Raw genomic sequence first — 20,278 nt, 5'->3', positions numbered from 1 at the left:
TGATACACATCGGGCTATCTGACCTGTATGACCCTGGTTTTGAAATTGAAGTGTCTTTTACTCAAAAAGAGAAGAAATTTCCATTATAACGATCTTTGTCTGGATGGATGAATACATTTATATTCAATCCTAGGAAGAATTCATTCTATTTGCCCTGAAGAAGTCCGTGGAGGACGAAACGCGCTGGCTACAACTGTGTAGAACTAAATAAAGATTGAACTTCCAAAAATATCCAAGATTCTGCTACTGAACATTTTTCCATTGTGATTCACTAATTTTGTTTGTTATTGTACATGTTTATAAATTAATAAGTTTGCGTGCTGGATCAACTTTTGCTAAAAACTCACGTGGAAACAGCCCTTGGGGACTACGTGGACCTTAATTGGGAGGGGGAGGCATTTCCCTGGCCACCAAGTGGGAGGCCCTAAAGGCGGTGGTGAGGAGAGCTTGCATGGGACTCACTTATGGAGTCCGGAAACAGCTCCTCCAGGATCTCCAGAAGGCAGGGGATACGCTGTTGCAGGTCCAAACCTCGGTGGCCCCCGACGCCCTGCAGGGGGAGGCAGAGCAGACTGCCCGAACCCAGGTGCACGATATCCTTGATCGGCTCGATAAATACACGTTGGGCCAATATAGACAGCGCCTTCATAGAGAGGGCGACAAGTCGGGATGGCTCTTGGCTTGGATCCTTAGGAAGGAACAGACCCCCAAGCGTATTGTAGCCCTGCGGGACCTGAACGGAGACATGGTTCATTCAGAACGGGACATTTTAGGGGTTCCCCAGTCCCACTTACGACAAGTCTATACCTCAGACCCCGATATTTTCAAAGCCTCTTATCTCCCTTATTTACAGGGATTGACATTACCGACCCTTTCTGAGTCGGCCCGAGAGGACCTGGATGCAGCCCTGACGCTGGCCGATGTCTGAGTAGCCCTGGCCCACCTGCTGCGTGCTAAGTCACCCAGAAATGATGGGTTTCCACTGGAATTTTACCAGGAGTTCGGGGGTACACTGTCTCGTCTCCTATTACAAGTCTTTTTAGAAGCGTTCGAGAGTGGTTCTCTCCCACAGAGTATGTCGCGGGGGAAAATATGCATAATCCTCAAACCCTGGGGTGACAAGCATGACCCTTCCTCGTATCGCCCGATCACTATGATCAATATGGATGTCAAAATCTTTACCAAGTTATTAGCCACCCGTCTAGCACCTTCTATGGAGCATTTGGTACACCCGGACCAATGTGGGTTTATTCCGGGGCGTAATACAGCTATGAACCTGCGGCGCTTGAACCACATTAAACACGAAGTACAGGGCAATGAGGAACAGATGGTTCTGGTTTCCATAGACCTTGCTTAGGCATTTGATACGGTTGATTGGGTTTATTTGCAGGAGGTTCTACGGGCGATGGGCCTGGGCCCTAATTTTTGCCGTTGGATTCGTATCCTATATAGCTCCCCTCGGGCCAGGGTGCGGCTGGGAGCCACAAGATCGGAGGAGTGGCAGTTGGAACGGGGCACACGACAGGGGTGTCCCCTCTCGCCATTGCTTTTTGCCCTGGCTATAGAGCCCTTTGCCGTACGGATTCGCTCTGAGATGTTGCATTGGGGCATCCAGGTGGGAGACACTTGTAATGTTATCTCTCTGTATGCAGACGACGCCTTGTTTTATTTGAAGGCCCAGAGGGAGGCACTCCCGATATTATTGTATCATCTAGACCGGTTCGGCGAGGCATCGGGATTGAGGCTTAACCTCAGCAAGTCCCTGATCTTTCCGCTGTTGGGTCCTGAGTCGGTGCCCCTGGAGGACTTGCCGGAGCTAGGGCTGCGCTGGGAACGGGAGGGCTTTCGTTATTTAGGCATTCAAGTGGCCTCTACAGACACAAAATTATTGGCACGCAATATTGATCGGGTGATTAAGTCCCTGCAGCAATCTGTGTCATTTTGGAATACCCTGCCGTTATCTCTGATGGGTCGCCTGGCCGTCACCAAGATGGTAATGCTACCCAGGACACTTTATGGACTTCAAAATACGCTCTGTCCTCTCCCCCCTAGGATTTTTCGGGCCCTGAACATGCTGCTCACATCCCTGCTTCGGGCGGGTCGGCGCAGCAGAGTGGCTCTCCATACTGTTTTGCGCTCCTACGAGGAGGGAGGCCTAGAAGCCCCGCGCTTTGATTTATATTACTATGCGGCGCAGCTGCAACCGGCGGCCAGATGGCTTGCTGATGCTGATGTGTGGGAGACACGACTGCTGGCTGGTAGAGCAACTGTGCCGAGTTACAAGTGGCGTTAATGCAGGGGAAGGGGGCAAAGGACACGTTGCCCTACGTTGTAAGGCACACAGCGGGTGTTTGGCAACGCTTTATAGACAGATTCTCACGGTCAGCACCCTTTCATAGGGAACTCCCGATATGGATATTGGCACCCATGGTAGCGGTGGAACAACATGTGTCCTTCCGTGAATGGAGAGAGGGGGGCAGTGAGGTCCTGGCCGATCTGTACCCAACCGAGACCTTCCTGACTTATGAACAGGCGGAAGAGACCTTTAGCCTTAGTGGAGGACAGTATCTACATTACCAGGGGCTGCGCGACGTAATACGCTTGGTCTGGCCTCTGTGTCCGGAGGCACCTCCAATGACTCACACCTTAAATATTCTTCTGTCATGCGGCAGGGGACGCCTGCTAATCTCCCTATTATACGCAGCTATGAAACGTGATTCCGCCCCGCCGGTCCCTCCGGCCTGGGCGGCCTGGGAGACGGATTTGGGTTCGCTGCTGGACCTGGGGCAGCGCAAGCGTATAGGAGCTTTGACGCTTCAGGTATCATGTAATGCACGCTTTAAACTAATTCATTTTAATTTCTGCACCGAACCTATCTCACTCCAATTCGGTTGAGTCGTTTTTCAGAGACCAGAGGGAATAGTTGCCCCAGATGTAGCGCAGGGGAGGCGGGCTTTCTGCACTTAGCCTGGGCCTGCCCATTAATTGGGAGCTTTTGGGCAAGCGTTGTAGAGCACATAGCCGCTACTACAGGCCTCCGGATTGTGCTGACACCCTTACATTGCCTACTGGCGTTAGTCCCTAGGCCAAAAAAATGGAAACTCTCTTATAAATTGCTGCAAATGATGTTGGTGCTGGCCAGGCGCAGGGTAGCTATAACGTGGATGGGACAGAGGGCCCCGGAGATTCCCACATGGCTGAAAGACATGAGAGAATGGTTCCTCGCAGAATAAACGCATATGCAGAGTACAAGTAGGGATGGGAAATTACAAAAGGACCTGCTCGCCTGGCGGGTCATGTGTATCTCAGGATTAACAATAGGAGAGCAATCTTCCCACAGCGATTCCGAAGGGACTAGTGGCGGGCGGGGGTTCCTGAGGGGTGTTTGATACAGTGCATGGTGCAGGCCCTGGCTGTTTCGTCACGATAACGCTTATTTATTAATTTGCTTTTCACTTTATTCTTCCTCATGGATTTATATCTAGCCAGGTGTAATCTATGTTCAAAAAGTGCCATATTGAGGCTATCGATTTGTATACATGTGATTTTATGAGGCCATTTGGGGGGGATTTATTTTGTAACTGTTACATTACAAAACTGAAAAATAAAGTTTAAAAAAAAAAAGATTATTGCTAGGTAAATGAATTTGATACAGGATGGTTCCTTTGTGATAGAGAAAAAAAGGCCCTTTCTTCACTGTTTTGTCCGGTCACAGATATACATCACAACTCTTCTGAGCTGTCCCAGATTGCATGTTGCATGTTTGTCTGTGGGCCCTGTTTTTTCTAAAAAATACATATTTGTTTACTTTCTTACGACTTTTCCCTATGCATGTGCACTTTATAACATTGCGGTAGCTTGGAACTGTGGACCTTTATTGAAGTATGCAGGCTTCACTGGATATAGGGGAAGGTGGATGATGGTGGTGTCTCCAAGACTTAATGAGTAGTCATTATGGCTTTGTGAGGTGCCCAAAAGCCTGAGGGCGACACTGCAAAGCTCTTCGAGTTGCCATATCTCTTGGTCTGTTTGGTAATCACTGTTACCATACTTTTTAATGGATATCCCAACCTCAGATACAAGCTCTTTCGAAACCTTTTTTAAGCTGCTTGGCGGTGTATCTTTATCACAGTTTTTTGCAAAAAAACAGAAGAAAATGCTTTTCTGGGAGAAGGTACTGTTAAGAACCTAACGCTGAGATGGTCTTTTGACTTCTCTTCTAGGTTGACTGAGGGAAGGGTGATTCCTCCCAAAAGCCACAATTCCACCCTGCACAGAACAGTATACGTGAATGGTGTCTGGTGCTTCCTTGAGAGTGCCTCGAATAGGAGGGAAACCCCAAACCATAAAAAGCTACCTTGGCAATATTGTAGCTCTTGACAGAAGATGAATATTAATACTAGAGTGATAAGCAAGGCACCATACTCCTCAGGGAATCAGAAGGAGAAAAGAGTTAAGCAGGAAAATCCAGAAATAGAATCAGGTATAAGTTCTAACAGTTAGGAGCAAAAATCAGGGACAAAAACATTAGCAAGGGGGCAAACCATGAAATACAAATCGCATTAGAGAACAAACGTGTTGCAAAGCAACCTTCACTTGGAAATTAATTTTTATATATGAATCAGACAAGAACTGAGATTACAGGAAAAGGCTCTACCTAAATTTGGCTAGGGAAGCTCGAATAGCATTCTATAGACTGACCACCATCTAGTGAAGAGCTGCTAATAAGGCTTGTTCATGCCACTTTCCTGAAAACCAGTGTGTTGTTTGGGTACATGAAGAAGAAGCCTTAGCATTACACTCTTTACCCAGCACTGGATTCCGCAGATCTGTCACCTCCCTTTATTCTTGGCGCTTCAGGAAGTTTGAGGAACACCTCTGTGAGAAAAACAACCATGGAAATGCCAAAGCAGTCCAGTCGGATGCTCAGCCATACACTGAGAAGGCCACCTAGCTACATGCAGCCTGGGGACATGATCCTTCTGAACGCATATAGTCTCTGGTTTGTTCTTGGCACAGATGTGACAGATAAAGGTTATGAGCAATAAAGTCTCACGAAAAATGGAAAAGAGACACATCATGGATGATAGATAGGATGTAAGGCATAAGCTGAATAAGGGAGGGCATACAAAGCACAGCAGCGAATGAGGGGGGTAAAACAATGAGAGAGGATGACCAAGGTACATGATGGGAGAAGGTCACCATGATGGGACAAGATTAGTGGGGGAGGAGACTAGGCAGAAGATGGATATGAAAGGAGAGTAACACACAAGTGAGAAGGACTAAGGTACAAAATGGGTGAGAGTGGAACAAGGCGCAAGAGAAGTGAGTTACTAGTAGGAAAGGAGAGTGGAGCGGAGTACACATGACATGAGAACTAAGGTACAACACGGATAAGGGAGGAGTATGAGGTGCACGTTGGGTGGGTGAGAAAGTGGAAGCGTGGTGTGGATGTTAGTGTTACTAGGGAATAAGACTAATGGAAAGGTGGTCCAATGTACTTTATAGGTGGGAGGGGATGGGAAAGGGGAGTGAGACGCAAGAAGGGTGAGAAAAAAGAATGAGGTACAAGATGGATGAATATGGAGACAAATACTCACAGTGGGTAAGAGTGTGGTTCAAGGCGCAACATGAACGGCACCATGATATGAGGAATGTGATCAATAAAATGGGATAAAGATGGAGTGAGAAACCAGCCAGAAGAAAAAGGAGAGTGAGGAACACAAGAGATAAAAGGCGAGACTGCGGCGTAAGAATATTGAGAAAAGTTGCAGATGCGAATGATGGATGAAATGTGGAAATTAGGAAAATTAATGTACCTAAGCGGCGTTCATTTGCCCTCTCCCGTACCCCTTCCTGTAGGCACCACGTATACCCTGAAATGTTGACCGCATCATTCTGCCAATGAAAGCCCGTGCCCATATGTACATGACAGCCATTTTAGGCCATGGCCTCTCTGTCCGTTTTTATAAAATCCCTGGCTTCCCTCCTGCACGCATTTGAGCACCCCCCCTCCCACTCTCACATGCATAGACCATGAAACCCAGCACTCTGCGCGACCCTGCTATGAAAGGCAACCCTCCTGCTTGACCCAGGCACCCCCCCCCCCCATTTCCCTCTTGAAGAAGCATCCTTCGCCTCAGCTGACATATCCCCCCAGCTGTATCTGACTGCCCCTGTTCTCTCATGTACGGGTCATAAGACCTCTCTCTCTCTGTGCGACTCTGACCCTGCGCGCACCCTGACCCCCTCCTTCTCCCTCACATGGACAAGTCATAAACCTTCCTCATCTGCAAGACCCTGTCCTTGGGAGTCACGGCCGCGCCTGACCAACACCTCCTTTCCTTTCATGAATAACCCCTCTGTTAGCAAACCCTCCCTCCGCGATGGACTGTCCACACATGTCCGAGGCCATCGCCTAAGCCGGGAGACACTGTTTACTGCCCTTTATTGTATGGAGTCATTCCTCTTCAAAGGGCCCACTATTGATCCTGGCCTCCTCACCCCCTGGGCTACGATCAGGCGCACACATCCTAATAATCAGCGGAACATTCAGCTGCGTCATTGCCCCCTCTCTTATCAGCAGGTCAAGGGACCCTATTGTGAACACATGTGGGGTAGGATTGACACGAGGATTATGGGGTTATCTTTTCTTTGTTTCACAATGCTGTGACTGTAATGCCAAGTGTTTTGTAAAGTATAAAAGACAGAGTCTCAGCTCACTTGTTAGAGCACCTCCCGATGGCACCTTGTTTCGTGTCTGACATGACAGGCTCTCCTCATGAGAATTAAACTCAGTTCTTGATTCCTGCTTTCAGCGCCCGTCTCTTTATTTTGGTAATTATTCAGAATGGGAACTAAGAGGCGTCTTGCGCCAGCAGCCTGGGCATCGATGGTGATATGGGCTCCTGTTCCACAATTGGCGTCCCAACGCGGGGTCCATCAGTGACATAAGGTCCAGTAAGAGAGATCCAGACGATGAGGTGAACATCTAAATGATCGGAGTATACCTGCCTTGAGAGGGCCCTCGTCCGGCTGCCGATTGAATGAACTTCACCTATTCTGAACGGACCTCTCTTGAGTGACCTACTGTCCTGACTGGAATCCCACAGGACTGCTGCGGTAAAATCATGGAGTAAGAGAACGATCGGGCGCTGGAAGGAGGAAGGCGAAGAACTGCCCACACGGTCCGGTCCGGGTAAGGTCGCGTAAATGCGACAAATTGTGAAATGATTGTTTGTTGGATAATACTAGTATTACGCTTTATTGAAACCTCTGGAGATTCACCGTCTGCAAACGGAGAAAACAACAGGCTCTCCCTTTGCAAGCAGTGAAGGATAGGTAACGCAGACTTTTGTCCCCGTTGTAATCCGTCGTGCCTATCTTCCTCCCCCACTGTTTCCCGAACTATCGTTCGTGGATTATTGTCTGGAGATTCTTTGTCTGCAAACAGGGAAGAACAAGGTCTCTCTTTGCAGGTAGAGAAAGAGTGGGTAACGATAACTTTTCGTGCCCACTTATTCTCCCCACTGAATTGTTTGATTGACCGATTATTCGGTATTGGTTCGTTTGAGGTATTCACCGCCGCCAAACAACGGAGAATAGAAATATTCTGCCTAGTCTTTGCCCGCCGTGATAAGATAGGTAATGCAGACTTTTGTCCCCGTTGTAATCCGTCATGCCTATCTTCTCCCCACTGGTTGGTAGCCTGTTTAGCCCGGACCGCTTATTAGAGATGAACCATCCAGCTCCACTGGAGGGCACACCTAATAAGGACATGTTCATTAAGTGTGGACTAGTCGCTATAGCTTATAATAGGTTATGGCATAAAAATACAAGAAAAAGAGTCGAGCGAAATCAGTAGGCCACTGATGAGTCATCAACTTCGCTAAAAATAAAATAAGAAACGATAGAAATAACCCGCAATAAGAAACATAAAAATGGCGAAGGAAGACAAGCTTGACACCAAGGCAGCCACGAGGTAGCTAGGTTCCGTTGCCTATTCCTGCCCTAAACATGTCTGCCTCATTGCCCACCACGCCCAAATAACGGTCACATGAAATAGATACAAATCAATAGGTACCTACCCCTATTCCGGAAACTCCCGAAGTGCCACAGGTCCGCGGTTACGCCCATCCGGTAGGCGAGGCCTCGAGGCATGCGGGGCTCGCCTGGACGCAGTCGGAAGGGGAGGCTGTGGGGCGGACGGCCCAGAAAACCGTGATGGCCTCTCCTTCTCTCCTCTTCTGCTGCCCTGCAGGCCACGGGGGGGGGGGCTGTCTTGCCTCAGCCACCGACCACCCCCCCCCTCTGTCTCTCGCCTGGTCCGACCCGCAAAGAAGGCCGAAGCCAAAAGCAAGAACGGCGGCACTTACAGGTAGTCCCGCCACATGTCAAATTCCTGCATAGTTACAGGTAGTCCCGCCACATGCCGACGCCTGGACAAGCGCAAGTAGCCCCGCCACATGTCTACCCCTGGAGAGTTGGAGGTAGTCCCGCCACATGTCAAAAGGGGGGGGGGCTGTCTTGCCTCAGCCACCGACCCCCCCCCATCTTCAATAGCCGGCACGGCCAGTATCAAAGCGGCGGAGCCGAGGATCGGCACGGGGTCGCTGGAAGGGGGAGACGGCGCAAACGAGCCTCCCCCACCTCCCTCCAGGTGGAGGCTTCCAGCGACGCCCCAACGCTCTTACTTAAAGAGGGTCCACATCGAAAAGCGGTCCTTTGCCCGGGACGGGCACACGTCCCATGCCTTCTCTCCTCAACTTTGAAGATTCTATGAGAGCCGGGGGGCTACCCGACCCCTCCGCATGGGCGCCCCCGTCCCCCTCACTGGGAACCGCAACATCGACGCACTCTTGCCGGTGCCAGCCTCAGTTTGGAAATGGCTAAAACACCGCCAAGGTACAGACTTGTTCAGTTCCGGTGGAACACCAGAGTGACCCGGTAGGAAAATTGTTGCCGCCCTCCCCACTCTTTGAACTGATGGTCCATATTGTTAGACTGTTACCACATTGCGAAAAACTTTTTGAACTGCCAACGGAAGGTTCTGGTCCAACCATGAGTCATTGGAGACATTCTGACTATACCGGAACCTGCCTGACCTCGCCCAAAATGGCGCCGATACACGAAACGAAACTTTCGAACTCCCTGTTCACCCGGATTGCTCGAATATTGATGCTCTGAGATATGTATGCATTTGTGGGGAATGAAAGTCGATAAGATGGATAGTGATTATGTGCTTAGAGAAGAAAGCAATGTAAGACAGATATTGATCAGGTGTTTGGACAATGAACTGATTTAGGGTGGGTACTAATTATGATTTGGAAAATGAACTGGTGTAATTTAGACAGTGAATGAGCATTTGGATACTGAATTAATGAATTAATTGAAAAACAGAATTCTTGACATGCATCATGCTTGCTCTGTAGGGAAGTTTGATACGATTTTATTGCACTGCTGCACTTTATGCAATGAACTGCCACCAACTTCGTTCTTCTTATGTACAGTTCCAGTCTGCTCCGTGGCCGGTCCACTGGGTTGTAGGCCTGTATTTATACATCAACACTTTTTATTAAAAGTATTTTGAAAAAGAAAGCATAGTTGTAGTGGTTGCATTAATGAGTTTCGAATGTTTTGCTACTATGAGCAAAGAATAAGTATGATGAAAGCTGAAGGTTAAAAAGGACCAGATATTTAGCAGCTACATTATGTGTCACAGGCAGCCGGAAAAGGGTTTTAGACGCTTTTAAACGACACCACAGAAATGCCACCTGACCGCCACCCTCGCACACAACCAAAAGGGGTCGCGACCAAGTAACTCATGTAGATACGCGGATCGTCAATGATTATCTATCTGACATTACTGGTCCCTCTGGGCTTAAACGCCGAGATGGTAAAGAAATGCAGTACGTGGAGATAGGTCGAGTATGTGGTAGGTAAAAACATTTTCGGACTACTGCATGCTGATGTGCTTTGAATGCTGCCCCCCACCCCTTCTTTCTCCTCCCTTCTGCAGGTCACGTCAGAACGTCGGCTGAAGTGTGGGAGAGCGATGGTCGAACCACCGACGAAAAGGGAAGGAGGAAATATGTGCATGGTCCTTATGACGATAAGTTTTTTAAAAAAGACGTAGACTTAAACATGACTGTTCCTCCTTAGAACATAGCGACTGGGAGGATGGACTGACATAGAAACTTGACGGGTACTGTATGACGAAAATTGACTAGAAATAACACGTTAGATAATGTAACTAGACGTTTGACTAGGTAGGGAAAGGACAAAGGAAAGTGTGTGGGTAAGGGTTACCACGGCACCACCCGTCTGGGAAGTTAGAAATGATGCTGATGTTCAAAATGTACTGCCCCCCTTCTCACACTCTTATAGATCTAGCCAAGCTGTCTGACTGTTCTCCCGATCAATACTTGCCGTTGCCTCAGCCTGGAGAACTTCCCACCAAAGGAAGGAACTGAAAAATGGTTTAAGATCCAACCATGGGTAAATAGCGCGACCAGGTTAATTTCAGATCGACTGACCGAGGTGTAAGTATTGGCAATTGAGAACGCTCGCAGAAATAACAAGCGAGAGGGAAAAGGAGGGAAAGGTAAAAAGAACTAAGCACGAAGATAAATAGGATAGTAAAGACATGAAGGATATAAAAAAAAAAAAAAGAAAAAATAGATTTTGTTGGCCAACTGTTGTTTTGTGTTTTGTCGTGAATGTCTTATATGTATGTAATACATGTACTGTCTTCCTCTGTCTGAGTTCGTGTGTATGTGCTGTAGGGGTTTATGTTCTCCCTCTGTTTGCGTCTCTCCGTTACCTGACCCCCTGCTGTTCTGTGTTGTGAACGCACTAAATGACCTATTTTTGTACACATCTCTCTGTCTTTCTCTATCTCTATCCCACCTTTTTCCTCTCTATATCTCTCTCCCTTTCTCTCTCTCTCTCTCTCTCTCTCTCTCTCTCTCTCTCTCTCTCTCTACATGTCATACGTGTACCAAATGGCTCGTTTAGATTGCGGACGACTCTCACTCTCTGAGAGTCTCCCTATTTCCTCTCCCTTTTTATGGTAAAACCGTGCCTCACTGGCACCAGCCTGATTGGATACTTATTGAACGCGAAGGTGTTCAGCGAAATTGACCGAAACTAAAATGATTGTATCTCGCCATATTACTACCTCTCCTTTCTGCAAAAATGAATGAACTCGAATTGGCTGAGAAGGAAAGGACAGGTAAGACGACTAAGGTCCCCCAATTTGGCCTTTTATAGGGGAACTGTATGTCAATGGCACCTTATTTTTCTGTTCATCAGAGACGAACACCAACGTCTAGATTGACCCCCAATGCACAGATTGCCCCACCCCCTTTTGCACCCAAGCGCGAGCGCCCGAAGCATCCCCGCCCCATATGATAGACCCCAGCTGCTGTCCCGGATATAAACATGATGACCATGAGTAACTGTCGTCCCTCGAGAAACCCCTGTTTTACCTGACTCTCGATGATAGCGCCCCCGCCCTGTTTGAAAAGGTTAGCCAGCCTTGAAGGGAAATGTTCCGAAATGTTGAATATGATGAAATGCACAGTTGATGGGAATCATGTTTGTCCTCACTTGAGTTATAAATAGGACGATGAGTAAACTTGGCATGAACTCAGTAGGAATGCCGACATATGCACTGCTTGGTAATAGACCTCTGACTGTGACCGATGAGCGTATCTCCCAAATGCGTAGGATTGAGGGAGGAACTCACATGCATAAATGTCTTCGTCTGCCAGTTCTCTAAAAGCTTGTTTTGTACCTATTCAAAGATTCACGACCACCGAAGGAGAAGGGTCGGATGTGACGTACAGCCTGGCTGCAGATCTTGAGACACGTGTGACCTCGACCAAAGGTGGAGCTGCAGAGCAACAAGATGCGGGATGAGACAGCAATTTCAAACGTGGAAAATGAAACTTGACGGGCTGCCCTGAAGCCCTCCGTCTGCTAACCCACGTGTGCCTGGAGTCTCCGTCCCCCTTCTTTGGGCCCGATTGATGGGCCTGCCTGCTTGTTATCCTTTGCTCCCTTGGTCTCTTTTGTGTGTCCCAGGAACTCTGACCCAACTCCTCCTCTCTCCTATCGACTGTTTGAACAACACACACCCTCTTTTCCATGTGACTTCACGCCAAAAGGAAGAACGGCATTCAGGTGGGAATAGGGTGTTGCCACGGAAATATAGGTGCCGAGCATAAGGCGCCGCTAAACGGATTGTTTAGGGAACAGGACTGTGGTCTAACAGCAGAGGACTGACCGCACCCTGCAACGCGTAAGGATAAGACCCGAGCTGGACCTATAGCTCCACCGCCGGTGCTCAACAGCGCCAACGAAAGGACACGGACTAGAGCCTACCAGTGATGGCTCACTGCTAAAAGACACTGTGACGAAGAGATCTTGTATATTGAACTGATTCCGCCCTCAACTGCTTGGTCAAAATGTTCATTGGTCACATTTTTAAGTCAGAAACGTTTATGCTATGTAGTGCTTTTGAAATTATAGGAACTCGACAAATGCAATTTCCTATGTGCTGCATTCTGCCCATCACATCAACTGTTCATGATTTTTGTGCAATATGTTAGTATTGACAAATGCTATTTCATCAACCACATGTTTATATGTACGCCCCTTAACTAGGAGGGATAGGAAAATGAACTTTGTTGTTTATATGTACGCCCATCAACTAGGAAGAATAGGAAAATGAACTCGCTTATGTTAAAAGTGGCGACTGTGGAAATTAGCAAAATTAATGTACCTAAGCGGCGTTCATTTGCCCTCTCCCGTCCCCCTCCCTGTAGGCACCACGTATACCCTGAAATGTTGACCGCATCATTCTGCCAATGAAAGCCCGTGCCCATATGTACATGACAGCCATTTTAGGCCATGGCCTCTCTGTCCGTTTTTATAAAATCCCTGGCTTCCCTCCTGCACGCATTTGAGCACCCCCCTCCCACTCTCACATGCATAGACCATGAAACCCAGCACTCTGCGCGACCCTGCTATGAAAGGCAACCCTCCTGCTTGACCCAGGCACCCCCCCCCCCATTTCCCTCTTGAAGAAGCATCCTTCGCCTCAGCTGACATATCCCCCCAGCTGTATCTGACTGCCCCTGTTCTCTCATGTACGGGTCATAAGACCTCTCTCTCTCTGTGCGACTCTGACCCTGCGCGCACCCTGACCCCCTCCTTCTCCCTCACATGGACAAGTCATAAACCTTCCTCATCTGCAAGACCCTGTCCTTGGGAGTCACGGCCGCGCCTGACCAACACCTCCTTTCCTTTCATGAATAACCCCTCTGTTAGCAAACCCTCCCTCCGCGATGGACTGTCCACACATGTCCGAGGCCATCGCCTAAGCCGGGAGACACTGTTTACTGCCCTTTATTGTATGGAGTCATTCCTCTTCAAAGGGCCCACTATTGATCCTGGCCTCCTCACCCCCTGGGCTACGATCAGGCGCACACATCCTAATAATCAGCGGAACATTCAGCTGCGTCATTGCCCCCTCTCTTATCAGCAGGTCAAGGGACCCTATTGTGAACACATGTGGGGTAGGATTGACACGAGGATTATGGGGTTATCTTTTCTTTGTTTCACAATGCTGTGACTGTAATGCCAAGTGTTTTGTAAAGTATAAAAGACAGAGTCTCAGCTCACTTGTTAGAGCACCTCCCGATGGCACCTTGTTTCGTGTCTGACATGACAGGCTCTCCTCATGAGAATTAAACTCAGTTCTTGATTCCTGCTTTCAGCGCCCGTCTCTTTATTTTGGTAATTATTCAGAATGGGAACTAAGAGGCGTCTTGCGCCAGCAGCCTGGGCATCGATGGTGATATGGGCTCCTGTTCCACAGAAAGGGTGTCTATTGTATATGATGTATTCAAAGGGGAACCAGAAACCTAGATAAACACATATGCAGGTGAATATTATTTTTAGGAAATAAAATTGCAGCTCATGTGACAAATGTGTGTTCCGCTTGGTTACTCTGCCAGCCAATTAAAATAAGATACGCCTTCCACCAAGTGATGGAATCATGAGGAGGGCCAGTCCCCTCTTAAAGGTATTGATTTAATTTCCTCATCCAGTTCTCAAATTTCATGCAGATAGTCCTGCACTAAATTATTATTTTAACAAAAGGGGAGGTGGTGGGGGTGATGCAGCGCTACTCCAGAAATAATTTCTAAAACCATATCACCTTTCCCTGAAGTACCAAATCATACATCTATTCATCAGTGGGGCCCATAACACTGTGAGTTACTCGCAAGACACTTTCATCCTAATTCATGGATCAGTGAAATTCAAAGGAGTGTTGCTGTATCAAAGTGGAGTGTCTATACTAAAACTAAATATTTATACTATTTACACCTGCAGTTTAAATGAGTTTTACGATGGTTCATCAACAAGACATTTTATTCAGACACACCACCATTATGGTCAACGAATCTGCTAGTAAAAAATTAGGCGTAGGAAAATACAAGACCAGTTTAATTCTCCATTTATCTAATTTTTATTAAAAGTAAAGTTTAGCATGTCTGACAGTTCATTTGCTTTAATTATTTCTTTATTCAAAGTAACTTTCAAAAGGAAATTTTATTTCAAATAGTCATTTTCATTTATTTTAAAGATTCAGAAAAAGACATTATTATTTAGATTTCAGAACACAAGTTTTAGCAAAAGACAGATAGTTCTCAAAATTAATTTTCTCCTCACTTCCTAACTAATAACCTCATCTAAAGCTCAGTTCTCACTCAAAGAAATGAAACATTTATTCAAGAAAATCTTACACCTCAGGAAAATCAGCATTCCGACAGCTTCTCAGGAGGAAATCGAAGAGGAGGTTTTTTTAAAGTAAAGTCAGGGGTTTTTATACTCTATTTCACTAACTTTATCTATCAAAAAAGTAACTATCAACACAAACTCAGATTCTGATTGGACAAATTTGGGATGGATGAGCATCACCTCATCATTCTAACATTCAATTCCGTTGTGTCAGCTACATTTTAAAGGGTCCTTTGTTTAAGAAAGTCTTTAGCCTAGTCACATCCTCAACTGGCAGCTCCATGTACTTTTCCCACGTTCAGTAACTCAAACGTCCATCCTCTTGGCAGTCATCAGGACTTCCAGGGCATATTTGTCTTGAACTGGCTTCGTTCATGCACAAGCATCTCGCATTCAACTCGAACTTGGGCTGCGCATGCTCAGTTCATCGTCTATTCGCAGTTAATAGAGTAGCCATATTTTCACTAGGCCTCACAGGCCAGAATGGGAACTATCATAGAAACAAACACAAAATATTGTTAAATATGGAACTATAGCCCTTCTGTTTACCTCCCCCCATACTAAGGTATCCCTGTTAGTTATTACCTAGCAAACAAGCCACATAGATGCAATTTATACTCACTTATCCTCCAGTTTCTGCAACAAATACATGCACAAAAAACACATTTATGCTGCTTCTGTTTATTTCAAAGCTTTTGCATTAATTCACATCACGACAACAACATTAATTAGTTAGTTATATGTTCGCCATACAAGCATATTAGTATTCCCACGTGTATTTATGTTTGAATTCTATACTACATTGGTTAATATTTTCCACACCACACAATTAATAAAGGTTACTGTTATGAGGAAATTATTTCACGAGGGGTATACTAAATTTTGTTTTCCCACCTCGCTCCATCAACTCCCTCCTCTGGTGATTTTATCACCAAATATCTCCCAAAATTGTACAAATTTTTAACAAAACATGTTTCGAGCTCTTCAGATTAGTATGGTTTATACTTTCGTATCGTTTTCTTTGGTTTATTTAAAAACCTTTTCTCGAAATTCCTCCATCTCTATATCACAGTTTTCTCTTTCTCTTTCTCGTCTTTCTTGAATTGCCTTCTTTATCGATTTTCTAACATTCCTTCTCTTTCTAAATATGCAACATAATCTTATTTTCAGAATCACAAATACTATTATTGTTACTGGAATTAGTATTTTACCTATAATTGAACTACCTATTTCTTGGAACCAATGTTTAACTGCTGAAATACTTTTGCCAAGTCGTTCAAGAACACCCTCAACCTCCAGTGGTTCAATTTCTTTGTGCAACTCTGTAATGTTTGTAATGTATTTTTCAATATTTTGACTTTTATCTGGAATATAGGTGCAACAGTGTTGTACCTTCAAAAGTCCACAAACTCCTCCTTCTTTTGCTAATATTATATCAAGAGCAAGACGATTTTGCATTACCATAGCTCTCATAGCAACCATTTCAGTATTTACCATTAAGAATCCACCTGCTGTGTCTGTTGACAAATGATCTACTATTGTTGAAAATCTTCGAATTTTGTTTGCATTGAACGAAATTCCCACTACCGGTAGCAGTGCTCCAAAAATATCACCTATTATTTCTATTACACTCTCTCTTTATCTGCGACTTAAAGGTTTACCTATCTCATGCATTCCATTAGTACCCCTATCTACATGGAAGATTTTTGGAAAGACCAGACCCACATAGCAAGTCCCATACCAATGGTCCGGTATTCTATTGTAAGCTTTGTTCCCACAGATAAAATATATACCAGGGAAAACTGGATCTTTTCCCCCTTTAAATTCCCAACCCCTTAAAATTCTATAGGTGTCTTTACATTGACTCGCTCCCACAAAATAATTGTCATACACAGTGTTGTCTCTTCTTATACAAAATTTCCCTAACAATGGAGTATCTATATTTATAGCCACATTCACATTTCTATTATCAATGTTTTCAACTTCAAATGTCCAATATTTGGATTTCTCATGTTTTACCTTTTCACTGCGTTTATAAGCAATTCTTCTCTCTTCAACCATATCTAGAAATGCTTTCTTCTCAACTCTCATTTTGTATGTCAAATTATTTTTGAAGGTGTACTCATGACTCAATTCATTTATTTCCAAAAATAATTCTCCCATTACTTTGGCAGGCTTCACTCTATTCAGAGTACTATCAATTTTTAACTTAGCAAATACTTCATCTGAATTTGAATATTGATACTCTAGCTTCCCTGTTTGATAAAACAGGCTTGCAATCACACTACACGTGACACCATATGTAAGTGGAAGATGGTGATACGTCACCCCTTCTGAAACAGATGCAGGTAATTTTACACAAACATAGCAGTCATTGGCATCCATAGTTTTAACATATTCAAATAACAATCTAGAAAATTTGTTTTTGGTAAAATCACTAATGGACCTATCCTGATGCATTTCTGGTCTATATACATGCTGTTTATTAGGCTTTGATTCCACATTCTGTCCACTTGAACTCACATTATGTTTCAACTTCACTAAGTTATCTTGAAAAGGAATGACAATAGCTAAGATTATCCATATCAATATTAGTAATCCTGTACATATCAAACATGATCTACACCATTTTCTAAAAATAGAACATTTCGTTTTATGATTTTTACTAGACATTTTTTTTTTACACAGCGATTTTTCTAACAATTCTTCTTCGACCTTTTGTCACCTATAGGCTTTTGCCTTCCACTTACAATGTTCCCCCTATATCAGGACTTCAAGTATTGTCTTTACCTTATACTTTTGATCAATTATCACTTTTCTTCGTGATTCAGTTCTGTTACTCACTTTTCCCAGGTGACTTTGGGCAATATAAGTTCTCTTGGCTACTGTTTACTTCCTCAATCGGAGGTAAAACAATATAGGACCTTTCAGGTGACTTGTATTTTTGATTTGGTCTTCTCACTCTTTTTGGCCTTTGAACAATTTCTATTCTCTTTCCCAATGACTCCTTTTGACTGGTATTTCATTTACTTGATCTTCTAGTTTTCTTGCTTTGTTAACCAGTTTAAATCTCAATCCATCAGTCTCTTTTGGCCAATTATCTCCTTTACAAACTCTTTTTGTCTTAGGCTCTGTGGTGTTATGCTCCACTCTCCAAGCCCTTTTTCTTGAACTCTTGATTAATGGAGTTTCATCTCCACTGTCATCAGTTTCACTTCCAGTCTCTTCGACAGTTTTATTTATGACAAACTTTACAATGTCTTTTTCTTTTTCAAGATCAGTTTTCTCTTCTGACAGTTCTTTCACTCTGTTAGGAACATCTCCATAGCTGGTACTTGGAATCTCATCCGTATCGTGAGTTATTTCCCCTTTTCCAGTGTCAGGATTTTCATTCTTCTTCCTGAGCTTTCAGACTGTTCCTCAGTATTTTCCTGACCACCTGTTTTATCTTTACCTTGCTCAGTGTCTTTACTCGTGTCAGTCTCTACCAAATCTCGATCTTCAGATTGATCTTCAGAATTCGGTATTTCGACAGTTTCTCCTTCTCCTTCAGGCGCAGAACTAGCCTCTTATACTTCCAGATGTCGACGTTCTTGTCGCTCTTCAGTATCTGGACTTCTTTCTGGTTCACCTTCCGAGTCAGAATCCGTTGTGCTTTCACCTTCTTCGTTTGGATTCCCAGGTTCAGGCACACGGATGGTATGGCTTGCATGCACCCATCTTTTCACTCCGGCACATTCAACTGCAGTGGTGCTGAACAATATGACCTGTCTTGGTCTCTGTCACCGAGGCACCAAACAGTTTCTTCTGCAATATACCTTTATCCGAACCCAATCTTCAGGAACTAGATCATGAGCTGGACTTTTCTCTTTCGTGTTTGATTCAGTTCCCACCTGATGGAACACAGAAGTCACCACGGCAGACAGGTTTTTGCAGTAATCCAGTATGATGTCATCATTAATTGTCAACAATTTATCAACTGGTACAAATGCTTGTCTCATCACTCTGCCCATCAAAATCTCATGTGGACTCACTCCAGTCTTTTTGTCAGGGATACTTCTCAATGTCATCAAAACAAGCGGTAAGGCGTCTGGCCACTTCAGTCCTGTTGCCAAACATATTTTTGCAATCCTGTTTTTTATTGTTCCATTCACTTGTTCAACTACCCCTGAAGCCTCAGGTCTGTAAGCACAATGCAGTTTCTGACGAATGTCCAGTGCTTAACAGATCATTTGCATAAATTCATTCTGAAAGTGGGGTCCACGATCAGTTTCGATCGTTACTGGAAGTCCAAATCTTGGGATTATATCACGTAAAAGCAATTTTGCAACAGTTAGCCCATCATTTCTCCCAGTGGGGAAAGCCTCCACCCATCGAGAGAACAAACACATTATCACTAGAACATATCTGAGTCTGTTACTAGGTGGAAGTTCAATAAAATCCATCTGCATTCGTGTAAATGGACCTCCCTCCCGTCCTATGGTTCCCAGACTCACAATTGTTTTTCTGTTTGGATTAAATTACTGACATACCAGGCATCTCTGGCACAGACTTTCAGCAATCATCCTGAACTTTGGATTGTACCACGTCTGTCTAAATAGACGAACCATGGCATCTCTTCCAACATGAGCTTGACCATGATACATTCGGGCCATGTTTGAAAACATGCTATATGGCATTACTGGTCTTTCATCTTTGTATATCCAGATTTCGTCTTCCTCTCTTTGTCTGCATCCTGCCTTTAACCAGACATTTTTTTCTTTCTCATCTGCTTCTTCCTGCATTTGCCTCACTTCCTGCCAAGTCTCAACTACTGTTGTTAGCATTAAAGAACTTGAAGCATGCTCCTTTTCCCTGTCCCGATTAATGGATGCAAGATTCTTAGCACAGTATTTCGCAATTGAGTCTACATACCTGTTACCTCGGGTGATATAATCATCCCCCCTCTTGTGAGCTGCACACTTCACCACAGCATTCTTGTCGGGCAATTGAATTGCATCTATCAACATTCTCACAAATTCAGCATTACGTATTGGTGATCCTGCAGAAGTCAAATAACCTCTTTGGGACACAGTTGTCCGTAATCATGAACAACTCCGAATCCATACTGACTATCAGTCACTATGGTAACCTTAGTCTTCTTTCCCAATTCTCATGCTCGAATCAAAGCAATCAACTCTGCTACTTGAGCAGAACGAATTCCTTTCAGACAAGATGCTTCCAATACATCTGCCACAGTGCAAACTGCATATGCTGCACTCAGAACACGTAGTCTGATTCAGGCAATGGCTCATCTCTGATGTCTGGTCTTGGTTTGGTACAGTATTCAAGAACATCTAGGCATTTGTTATCAACCTCATTTTTTACTTCAGTTTCCATGGTATCAGGCAATAGCGTAGAAGGATTAACATTTACACATCTAGAGATTGTTACATTTTCTGCTCCCAGAATTATTTTCTCGTATTTT

The sequence above is a fragment of the Lissotriton vulgaris genome, chromosome 7, assembly GCF_964263255.1.
Source record: "Lissotriton vulgaris chromosome 7, aLisVul1.2, whole genome shotgun sequence".
NCBI classification, from domain to species: Eukaryota; Metazoa; Chordata; class Amphibia; order Caudata; family Salamandridae; genus Lissotriton; species Lissotriton vulgaris.
This window is presented reverse-complemented; position numbering follows the sequence as displayed.